Source organism: Apteryx mantelli, chromosome 8 (genome assembly GCF_036417845.1).
Source record: "Apteryx mantelli isolate bAptMan1 chromosome 8, bAptMan1.hap1, whole genome shotgun sequence".
Classification (NCBI taxonomy): domain Eukaryota; kingdom Metazoa; phylum Chordata; class Aves; order Apterygiformes; family Apterygidae; genus Apteryx; species Apteryx mantelli.
In genome coordinates, this window is record NC_089985.1 from 10,794,508 (window position 1) to 10,806,895 (window position 12,388).

The window sequence follows — 12,388 nt, forward strand, 5'->3', positions numbered from 1 at the left end:
TTTATAGACTTAGATTTAAATTACAATAGTAAGTGCTTTGGTTGCCGTCTCAACAACATTTCATTATATCTGCCAGTGCAGACATACTCTGAAACATACACATTTTACATTGCCTAATGGAGAAATGTTTTTAATCTGTGAAATTAGAAATAAAATGATAAATTTCCATAATCTCAGTTGGTTGACAGATGTTGAAGATGTAAGCTGTAAGTCTCAAAAAGAAATAAGTATTTTCTATATAGATCGAGGAGGTTCTATTTAGAAGGAAAAGGAGGTTCTATTTAGAAGGAAACCATTTACACTTCTGCAGAGAAACAGAGTTGGGCAATAGGACATACAAACAATCATTGTTGATGTAATTTGAGATAAGTATGTCTGAAAACTAACTTCTGAGATTCTGTAATAAATAATTATTCAGAAGAGTACCTATCTGCAGGATGGATAGATAGGCAAATACAATTTCTAAATTTGTTCTCATAAATGAATGTGGTGATGGCAAATGTGATGTCCCGGGGGGAGTAAAATTTTGAAATAATTTGTGTAATGATATTTGTTCAGGTTTGGCCATCTGTACACATACCCTAACAGTCTGCCAGTCACAAATGACAGTGGTTTCCTGTTACTTTTGACAGAAGCTTTCTTCATCACAATCAACTATATTGCCACATATTTTCATCTAGTCATTTCCTCTCTTTTTGATGCTTCCTGTCATTTGAATATTTAACAGCACAGCTGGAATTTTCTACTAATAATGAATTTTAAATGGAGTGTTTAATGTAATGGGGAAAACTATACCTATAAAATAATAAGGAATGTCAGTCATGTGTATAGAATGGGCAACTGAATATTGGAAAATGCTGTCTTGGAAAAGATTTAGGAATCACAGGGGAAAAACAATTCAACATGAGGCTCCAGCATGAAACTGTAGCATTTCAACACTTAAAAGGAGCCACATATTGCAGTTCCACAGTCTAATTTTTCTTGAATAAAAAAATATATTTTTTCTCTTATCACTTCTCCTCCCCCCCAAATTCTTTAAAATACTTTTTGATAAAATATATATTTTGTATATTTATACATAACATATATATATACACAATATATAACCAGATTTCTTTCTTTCCTTCAGTATATACTATGTTTTATTGATGATTATTTATCAATATTGAATTTGTCACTGTACTGCCCTCCCAGTCAGTTAGGTCACTTTGAATATCTTCACAATCTGCCCCACTAATGTGGCTAATGTTGTGCCCTCTACAAATATTGCCATGTCTCCTTCTGCTCTGTCCTTTTCTAGACTATTTGTAAGTGTATTAACAATACATGTCCTAGCACAGAGTCTTAAGACACCTTCCTAATGGCTTTTCACCATCATTAGGACTGACCATTCTTTCTCCTGTTCCATCTCTGTTTATGGTCCACAGCATTACTTCTTTCTCACAACCCACTACATACTTTTTTGGAAGCATTTCACGAGAGACTTGTAAGATGTCTTTCAAAATCTGTGTCACCCATCCCCCTCTATCCACCACTTAAATAATTAATTCTAAGAAATTTGTTTTGTGAGATAAATTAATTTCCTCCTGTTTCAGTGAAAAAGAGTAATTTACAGAAAATTTACCTTTGCTTCCCCCTTCTGAGCTGTCTTTACTTCCTCTCTGTCTGCCTGTAATCCTTTCTTACTTCTATGCTAAGTGTTGTTGTGGTTCCACACGCGATGAAACCTTCTTTCCACTCAGACCTTGTCACTGACCTACCAGCTGAAAACTTTGCAGAGGGGTGGCGTTTGGCACTTCATTTTCCTTTCATTCACGCCAGTTCAAACTGAATGAGCTCGATACCATGTCAGTGCTATCTTTTCAGCCTGCTCATTTAATCTGGACTGCTCAGGTGTCTTGGATCCTGGTATCTATATTCTCGGCAGTCTGCAGCTCTATTAGAAGTAAGGAAGTACGCATAGCAGGTGGCCATATACCGGATGGCAGCAATAGATTAGCCTGTATATGAACAAATTACTGATTCCATCTTTCCAGGATGTGAAAGAAGCAATAACCATCTTAATTCTAGGATAGGATAAAAACAACAAGTCAATTCACAAGTTAATGAGATTAGGTATTGTTTGTAAAGCACTCTGAATATGTATAAACGCTAACTATTAATTATTATGATCACTCACTCGGACTGGCGCCTCCCGGGGGGGGGGGAGGTAAATGGAAAAGTGGGCGATGCCAAGCCTTGTCTCCATGACAGCACTATTGCTACCTCTTCCGACTTCATGGCAATTCTTGCAAAATTTGGTGGTTTTCTGAAAGCTCTCCCTCCTGAAATGATGCAAACACCTTGAGGGCCCTGTTTTCCTTTTGTAAGCTAATCATTTCCTAACCATTGTGGGAGCAGAGAACAATCTAGAAAGCTCTTGCACCGTATTCCTTTTAAACGAACGAATTTCTTAGTTTACTACTGCTTTCGGGGGCCAGTCCGCTTCCTTGTCCCAGCCGCCGTATTAAGAAGGAGAGAGGAGCCTCCCAGAGCGGCGTTAACGTCTCAGTGTCTCCAGTATCCCCTTGTTTTTGCCGGCGGGAGGGGTCTACAGCGAGCCGCCCGCGCCCAGCGGTCGGGACAGCTGTCAGCAAGGCGAAAGGGCGGCGGGCGGGGGTCAGCCGGCACCACGGGGGAGCAGCGGGGCCGCCGCGGCCCGAGGGGCCCTGCGCGGGGGCAGAGCCCCCGGGGCGCCGCTCGCTGAGGCGGCCGCGCCGGCCGTTGGCGCCGTTGGCGGGGTGGGGGCGGGGGGGAGGACAGCTGCTGGCAGACGCGCCTGACGGCCCGCCCCGCCCCCCGCGCGCCCCCTCGTCGCCACGGCAACGCGCGCGGGCGTGCGGCACGCCCCCCCGGCGGCGGCGGTTAGGCCGTTGGGCGCCGTTGCGCAGCGGGGGGGGGGGGGAGGCGGCGCCCGTCACGCGGCGCTTGCGCAGCGCGCACGAGCGCGGGCGCTCCGCCGCACGGGAGGAGGAGGGCCGAGGGGCCTGGCGCGCATGCGCTGCCGGCGGCGGCTCTTTACACCTACCCCGCCCGCGCGCGCGCGTGTGTATGTGTGTGGCGGAGCCGGCAGCTGCCCCTCGCCCCACAGCAGCCGCCGCCGCCGCTGCTGCGTGAGCGGAGCCCGGAGGCGGCGCTGGGCGGTCGCGGCGGAGCCCTCGGCGGCCGCGGCGGTTTCCGCGCCTCGCTCATCTCCCTCCCGCAGGTGAGCTCGGCTGTCGCGGGGCCGGCGCCCGCCTCCGCGGGGAGCCGCGGCGGGGCTTATTGTCCGGCTCCTCGAGGAGGAGGAGGAGAGAAAGGAGGCTTCGCCGCGGCTCGCGTGCCGGGCCCGGCAGCGCTGCCGGCCGGGGATTGGAGGCGCGCCGTCCCCTCCCAGATCCGGGGAGGGTCCCGGCCCCCACCCTTTGCCCTGCCTCGGGCCGGCTCCTCGTGGAGCCGGCAGCAGCGGCGCCCGCCTGCCGCCTTCGCCGCGGCCTCCTCCCGGCTCCCCGCGCGGGCGCCGCCGGGCGGGGGGCGGCCGTTGGGGGGGGGGGGGCTGGGCCGGCAGCTCGGCAGCGCCCCCTCCGCGGGGGTGTGTGTGTGTGTGTGTGTGTGTGTGTGTGTGTGTGGTGGTGGGGAGGGTGGGGGGGCAGCGGCGCTGGGGCTGCAAGATGGAGGGGTGCGTGCGCGCGGGGCGAGGCCGGGGCGAGCCCCGCCGCCTCCCCCACCTGCGTGCGGGGCCGGGGGGGCCTGGGCAGGGGGAGCCTCCCGGCGCCCGCAGGAAGGCCCCGAGCCCTTGGCGGGGTCGCCGCAGCTTGCGGGAGCGGGGCAGAGCCGCGGTGCCCGGGGAGGGGGGGCCTGGAGGAGGCCGGAGCGCAGGGCGGGTCGCGGCGGCGTGGTCCGAAGGCGCCCGTGGCTGCTGGATACCGATACCGAGTAATTCCCCCTCGGAGCGGGGGGTTGGGACGCCTCCAAGCCGCACGGGGCCGGGTTACCGTGAGACGGGGTGTAGGGTAGCACGAGCCTTAGGTGGGTCGCAGTGCGCGCACCCTCGGGTGGAGGGGAGGGGTGTCCGGGGGGCCAAGCCGCGACAGCAACCCTCTATATGAAACAGTGTGAGTCTGGAGCACCAGGACTGGTGATACCATTGTCCTGCAGCAGACGGGGATCTGCTTTAGAGGTTAGACAAATAAATGCTGCTTATGTGACATCAAACCTGTTTGGCATATTTCTTTCCTGGCAGCAGATGCTGGAAAAGCAACTACAGGTATCTTTTAAACTGAGATGAGCGATGATGATAAGTAATAGTCTGAAGTAAGTTCCACCTGTGTGTTTAATAGTAGTTACTGCCTGGTGAATCTTTGTGGATATGTTTATGTATTTGAGAGATCCCTATGCTAATAAAAAATGCCTTTGCACAGATGTCTTTTTCTTTCCTGTCCCTATGTGGAACTAAGGCGTTTTGATAATTCAGGTGGATGAAAGAGATGGAGAATATCTTCCTCTTTAAAGTGGGATAGGTGGGCGAGTGGTATAGGTGGATAACCAGGTAGTCAGTGCTTTGTAGACATACAGTTTATTTTATTTTATTTTTTTTAAGAATGGAAATTGTCATGGGAAGCACAATGAATTTTTTTTTTCTTACCACTGTCTCTGCTTGTAACTGACTTGATTTTACTAGTAGTGTGGTGGTGGTGTTTTGCTTCTGAATGAAATGGACTTACTTTACTATTCACATCAAACGGGGGGTTGTAACGTCTTTTGATTTGTACACCTATTGTGTTTTCTGGGGGTTATGCACACTTCTCCCTAGTAAACTTCAGCTCACCTAGATTTTCTAAAAATCTTTATTAGATCTCAGACCTATAGAAATAACATATGGACCAGAGGTTGAAAACTGACATCAACAATACTTTTGTATTATCTTTGTGTTAATAGTCTAATTTTTGACCCTCTCAACACAGCATCAAATACTTACAGAACAATGAGGAATAGAGAAATATGTTGTTTCCCAAGGTCATCTCTTGACAACATGTACATGTTTTCTCATGTATTATTGTAAGGTTTAGAATCAATGATAATATGGTCATAGGGCTTTCATAGACGTCTCTGCGTGAGCTGTACTGGCTTGGATCCTGGTTCTGTAAACGGGTGCAAAAGAATTTGCCTGAATGAATTGAATGGTGCCATCAAGTGCATGATATAGCGTAGAAGTTGATAGATTGTTATCTTTAATAACAGTGCCTCTGCTTACACTGAAAAATATTTCACTTTTCTGAGATAAATATTTACACTTCACTTGTATTTATTTTTTTAGGGAGATCCCTTGCAGAAGCAGAATTACTAATACTTCTACAGCCTTTCCACATCCCTGCATGTGGGTTGGCTGCCGTCTTGCTCAGAACTTTTGCTAAAGCTAGGTCACTTGGATTGAAATAGTGCCCTCTGGTGACATCTGTATTTAGCATTTGGAGTGTATATGAAGAAATACGCTTGCTATTCTGAAATAAAATATTCCTTCCAGAAAGGATTGAGGTTTATTCTGCACTAAAATGCTAAAGTATAGCATGTTTGAGATGGGGAGAGGGCAGTCACATGTGGAAGATGTACAGCAGTTGTCTGGAGCCTGTTTGCCTCCTTGCGAGATATTCTGCCTTCTAGTTAGCTTGCCAAAAATCTAGGCAAAATAATGTTTTATTCTTAAACTAATGGAAAAAAAAATCTTCAAGATGATATCCTGTTTACTGTTAGTTCTTTTTCTCTGGAACTTGCCCTTGTGCAGAATTTTTTTGGGAGATCGTTTCCCTTGCACACTTATGTCATTTGTGGTAGACTGTGTAGACCAAAAAAAAAATAACACCTGCTATTTTGATATTTTATTGGTCTTGATGCTGCTGAGTATGAGTGAACATGTATGAATGTAGAGGGCTAACTCTTAAACTTCAATTACTTTTATTAACTTTTATTTTAAACTTGTCTGTCTTTAATAAATGTGTTTAGGACTTAAAAAACCTACTGATATTAGTGTGTTAATGTTTTACTTGGCGTATCTTCAATTATTAAAAGATTTGAATTGATAAGGACACACCTCTATCTTAAACAGTTTCTTCTCCTATTTCTTTGTCATTGAGATTAGGTTTTAATCTTTTTTTATGTTTGCTTGGAACTGAGTCACTTGGGCTCCTCCTTTGATTCAATAATTGAAGCTGATTTGAAAACTTGCTTTAAGGCTGAGGAGTGTAAATGCTTGCCTCTTGTCCAACTGTAAGACATCAAAGACATGATATATTTCTGATTTGACTGTTTTATAGCCCTTCATTGGAAGAGGTGATGTTAGAGGAGATGCTTAAAAATGCATTTTCAAAATATTTGGAAAGACACATTAATGCCTTTATGTTTAGATACCTGGAACTGCTGCAGTAGAAATAATGTCATTATTCATGCATATGTGCATGCAAGTATTTTTTTTTATTGCATGAACAGAAGTTTGTAGGCTTCAAGTTTTGTTTTTTTCCTGTTATGACCTGATTCCCTCAGAAGACTGCTTAAGCAAGAGAGACTTAGTGTTACAGTTGGGTGTTCTACACAGATGCCCCGTGTGCTTTGTTTGCTAGAACATGTAGATGTGACTCCAGCTCTTTTCTTCTGCAAAGGTCCTTAAAAGCCTTGTAGGACTTCAGGGAAGTTGGCATTAGAATCCTGCTTGCGGGCAGGCAGGTGAAGTCTAGTATTTTGCCAAGCAGAAAAAGGACATCTAAAATCAGAGCTCTAAAAGGCTATCGTGGGGTGTCAGGTGGAGATACTGCAGCTCTTGCTCCAGTGGCAGTCCAAGCATTGGGCGAAGCTGATGACAGCAGCTTTGTGTAACCTGAAGAAGCCATGAGGAGCAGAGAAGATAATGGAAAAGGTAAGGGTGGCCCTAAATCACAGAAGGGGAGCAGGTGTTAGGCAGCATGGTATATTCTGAACACTAGAGCTTCTTGTTGTGGCTCTCAGGTTAATGTGGTGGAATCAATAGGCATTGAACCTACTCGCTGCTGAGCGCAGCTGACTAAGAGGGAGACTGTTTTCTGTCTGGTGTACAGGTTTCAGTTTGTAGGAGACTTTGGCTAGAAAAACTCAATCTGTTCATGGAATCTTCTAGTATAGCAAAATAAAATACAGGGACCTCCACTGGGCCAGTGCTAAATATTTTGAAATACAGTTTTCCTGAAATGCATAAAAGGTTAATGTAACTTTGGAGTCACTTTTTTGAGATGTTGTGTGCCAGTACAGTTATACCTGGTCTTTTCAAAATTTCTTAAAGGCTTCCAGACAGATCGTAGACTCTTATATGGCATAAATATTGTCTTCCTTGAACTCATGGAGCTTGCCTTGAGGATGCTCTCAGAAACCTTGCAGTCCTATCTTTACTATCAGTTTTTTTCAAGGCTGTAATTTCCATGCAGAGAGGTGATGGTTTATCTGCGTCTTGTATGCCTTTCCGTAAGGATGAGGTTGCCCCTCCACATTGTCCTACAGTTTGAGGTACAAGGATGACTGCTTAGGTAGTACCCCAGGGAAGTAGTGCTGGAAGAGAAGTCTACACTTTGCAAATTCTAGAAGCTTTGCCCTTATTTCTTCAGGACTGTACTTGTCTGGCTGTATTCTGGCTCTTTGTGGCTGTATCAGGTGCATCAAAAAGTTAAGGTTTCTTGTTGAAGCAAATCTCTGGATGTACTGCGGGGTATCTCTCTGCTGAACATTGAAGGGTTGAAGAGCTTCTTTGTCAGAACGTCAAGAAATGCTCTTGTCAGCTCGCTGTATGCATCATCTTTGTGGTTTAAAAACCTGCTTATTTCTCAGTTGTGAAGAGCAGTCTCTTTTGTTAAAGATTAGGCATGTAACATGGCAGTTGATGTGATGCCAGATTTGAGAGCAATACATCTGTTGCTGCTTGATGGTTAAATTGAAAGCCCTTATTTTTATTATTTATTTAATTTTTTTTGAAGGTGGATCTTGCTTGCAGTCCTTTACAGTTGTGTTCATACTGGAGCAAACTCTAAGAATAGTTATTTGTTCTGTTTCTTTGAAGTGTAGGACTTGTGGTCTATTCAGAGTTTTGTGTGTGTGTGTATATATAAATATATTTCATAGTCAATATAATCTTCAGATTGCGAGTGAATTGGGAAAGGCATGTGTCTGCCCTATTTTTTTCTCGTCTGCATGGGGAGACTGTAAGTTTAACCACTGTGGTCACACTTGCAGTATATGGGGGAATGTAGCTCAGTGCCTCATCAGCATGTAGTTGAGATTTGGACATGGATTAGAACAAGCTGGCTGAGGCTCAATCCAGATAAAATGTACATGATGAAGTGGATGTAATTATCAGCCTTCCTAATTGAAGGAGTGCATTTGCCATTAGGCAAAAGTGTTGGTGCCCTCTGATCTTAGTTGTTTTTTAGCAATCATAATGAAACAGTAAAATCAGTTTTTTAAGTCTTTGACTAGAAGACTGAGACTCCTAATCTGACTAGGATCTGGCTAGAAGTCATTACTGTTCTTTCTCCCCTTGTTTTTAGATCATTATTAGCAGTTCTTAGTGCAGATAATAAAGTGCAACTTGGGGAAAGTGTGGATAAGTTAAGACAGAACAGCTTGCTAGGGGATAAACAGAAATGGGGTAGAGGGAGACTGATTCCTAAGCTTGCCATGGGGTCCTCTGCTGAAAACTGGTGGACTTGACTTAGGAATTCCTAGGAGGTCTTGAATCTCTTTGCTTACACTGTCTGTACTGTATGTCTGTAGGTTGTCCAAGGGCTCAAACTATTGGAGTGGGAGAGAAGAAATGTATAATGAGGGTTGCAGAGGAGAAGTCTGAGATCTGCCGACCTTCATGTTGAAACTGTGTCTTAAAACTATTTGGAGGCAATCTTGTGCAGAATGTTTTGCTTGCTTTGGAGCCATATCAATAAGAGTCAACAGCACTGATATTTCGGATGTATATGTGTTATCTCTTTTTCTCCTAATGGAGCTGTGGTATTGGTTGCAATCAATTAAGTCTGAAGTGACCTAGGACTGGCTTCTTAAGAGTCAACTCTGACTGCTGTTGTAGTAGTATGGCATTAAAAGCTGTTTGATTTGAACCTCCCTTATTATGCATTCAGAGACAGCTTTGAGACTATGGAATTTGCTCTTCTCATTGAGAGTGACTCAGATTGATCATGCTGGGGAAGAAGAATATTGATCTTTTTTAAAAGTTGAGGGTGTATTTCTTAGATAATAGTGGCTAGATGATTGGCAGACTTCCGGAATAAGTGACCTTAATGCAGCTGGTAAATTAGATTGCTTTTATCATGTATTTACGGTGCCAAGGGCTTTGGATAATTGTCTTAACTGTAGTATTATACTTTTTTCAGATTCAAAATACATGGTATCATGTGATAGAGTGGTTGCAGTTGGACGAATAAGTGAACAAACAGGACTAGTACAAAGCACACTTTTTGTAGTTATGTAATTTCAGATTATCAAGCAACAATAGTGTGTGGACAGGCTGAAGAGTCTGTAAATGGAAAGCTGAAAGTCTCAAATTATTAAGGTTTTCTCTGTAAGCTTCATGTCTGAATTGGTTGTATTGAAGAGGCATGTAAGTACAGGTGAGCTTCTGACTTGTTAGTTTTGCGTAAAACTCAAATTTATAAACTTCTTAACAGCTCGTGTTTCCAGTCCACTTATTTTAATGACAAGTTGTAACTTTATTCTTATTGCTGTTATATCCCTGCTTGCTTGGTAAAGTTGTGGTCCTCCACATTTGTAACCAATTGAAATGGTTTAATTGAATTGTCACCCCACATACATTTTTCTGTGGCAGCTTATTTCTTGACTGCTCACTTCTTGCACTGCCTGTTCTTGCAGAAATACCCGTGGGGTGAACTGGATCAGGGAATTTACCCAGCTCAAAGTAACCTCTTCCCCTCCCCCCCCCACCCCTAATCTTGTTTTTTACTTTGATCATTCCCCCAAGCTGTTTGATTCTACAGCCATACACAATCTTGTACTGGTGGAATGGGAAAAAGCAATCAGTGGCAGAGACTACTGGTAACGCAAAATCAGTGCGCTAGTAAACTGACTGAAATCGGACAGGGGATCAGTTGTCCCTTTGGTTATAACTTAGCCTCTGAAACCATTGTTACTAGTAATAGAAAACAAGAAGGAATCTGTTTTGAATTCCTAGCTTGGAAAAAAACCTTAGTCCTCTCCAGCTGTCTGTGTTTTAGTGAACTAAAGCCCTATCACATTTCACACAAACATTTGAGGCATTGTAGAATCCTTGTGACATTCTTGAAAATTGCTTTGAAATAGGGCTTAACTTTACGACTAACATCTTTTACAGTAGCCCAGTGGAGTGAGCTGGGAATAATGTTGGTGTTGTTCAAAGCAGGATATTGGAGCATTTGTCTTATCAAACAAAAAATAATCCTCGAGCTTTTGAAATATTTTGAATTTCAACATCAGCTATGATCAACTTGGGTATGCTCAGTATTAACATGCTGGTAGCATCTCATAGTTTCTTAAGCATATGTTTTGGATTTCAAAATGCATAAAAACTGTTTGAAGTGCTAAATAAAAAAAAAAAGCCTAAAGATTTGGACTACTCTCTATTAATGCCTCACTGTTTTGTGCTGGTGGTAATTAGTAACTCTAATGTCATGAGGTGTTTTGATAAAGCATATGGTGAAATGGATGACTCATCATCAGTGTATTTCCTCTTCTACTCTGTCACATAATTCATTTTCTGTGTGGTTAAAGGGCACCTGAACTGTGGTGCTGTTGCTAGTGAGTCCAGACCGCTCTGCCATCAGTCTGATTACCAGCCAGTTTTACCATGTGTTGTCTTGGTAAGTATACCTTAGTGGCTGCTTCTCCTTTTGTGTGTGCTATTTCACGTGTAGATCTCAAGTATTTTTAGAATGGCCAGTTTGTTTGGGTGCTAGTTGTCCTGCTTGCCTGGTAGGTAACTTTGAATAGTTGTGGTCCTTTTATTGATCAAAATTTTATGGAAATATAGATTGTGCCTTACAAAAACACCTGTTGATATAAGAACAGTAGGAATCTATTTGAGTTCAGTCCTTCTGCACAGTTAAGGTGATCTTCAGGTACCTTCTTGAGATTATCATGCAAAACTATTGAAGTTTTAGTAAGATTTCTTAGCTAGTCACTAACCCTTTATTTTTGAGGACTATGAGTGTACTGGCGAGGAGCCTGAGACTGAGATATTTATTAGGGGAGGTCAAAACCTGGGCCTTGCAGGTCTGCCTGAAGATAGGATGAAAATAAACATTACTTGGGTATAAGGCTCTGTTTTTTTAATATGCTGTTTCAGGGCATGGATGATGTCAAGCAGGCATTTTCTAATGAGATTGTTTTCTGTTACATTTATATAATAATAGCAGATGTCCCTATGTAAAGGTAGAAATACTTTTGCTGTTACTAAAGTGCTTCACTAACAATCTTTTTCTTTTTTTTTCCTAGTCATTTTTTCTATTGATGATACTTAATATCTTCTAATATTTTTTTTTGTCTGGGCTTATTGTGAATAGTTACCTCTGCCACTTTACATAGAAGAATATTTAATGTGAAAACATTTTGCAAGTATTGATAGTATGTTTGGTCCACCCTCAGTTTGGAAAAGTCAGGCATAATCAACTAATAACAAAACTGGCTGGCTGAGCTTCAGAGCAAGGTTTGTAACAAATTTGCCAGATAACTCTTTGTTGATGGATTTTAATACCCTTAGTGTTGTGCCTTCCTGAAAGTGTTTTTCTCCTTACTAGTGGGCAGTAGCTTGCTTTCTGATCCAGCCTAATGTATGCCATTCCCAGTAATGGTAATAGATGATTTTCAGTGCAACTTTAAAAAAGCACATGTTATGTTAGGTTTCAAATATGAAGAGGAAACTTGGTCCTGGTCTTCATTAGAAACATGTACCAACTTTAAGTATTAAATAACAATTCTTTGATTGTCATTTATACTGTGTGAAGCCCTTGTGTAAATCTAGCTATCCTGACAGAAAATTTGTTTTATGTGTGGAACTTGTTTAACTATACTGCAGTATGTATTGAAGCATTCAGAGTGTCCAGAATAATACCAAAGGAATTTGGAGAGGAAAATGATGTTAACTGAATTGTAGTCAGCAGAGCAACCAAGAAAGCAAGGTGATACTCTTTTCATTTGGGGTAGGTGCCAGATATGCAATGTTTTAGAAAGTTGAAGGTACACTGAAGTGATACTGAAGAAATGAAAGATTATTTTGGAGATACAGTATTTCTTTACCTTTGAAGAATGGCAGCTATTCACAAGCAGCTATTCTGCTTTAGGATCTGCTGGCAGA

General features: G+C 43.1%; 1 protein-coding gene across 2 annotated transcripts in view; it reads left to right on the top strand.

The window, feature by feature from the left end:
- Positions 1-3,137: 3,137 nt before the first annotated feature.
- Positions 3,138-12,388, top strand: part of RALGPS2 (Ral GEF with PH domain and SH3 binding motif 2) — a 136,001-nt gene continuing 126,750 nt past the window's right edge. Inside the window, exon 1 of one of the 2 annotated variants that reach the window (XM_067300593.1) lies at positions 3,138-3,244. The gene's annotated coding sequence lies outside the window, so the exon portion shown is untranslated. Of the gene's footprint in view, positions 3,245-10,816; positions 10,896-12,388 lie in introns of those variants that run through there. The other variant, XM_013943251.2, reaches the window with a different exon arrangement.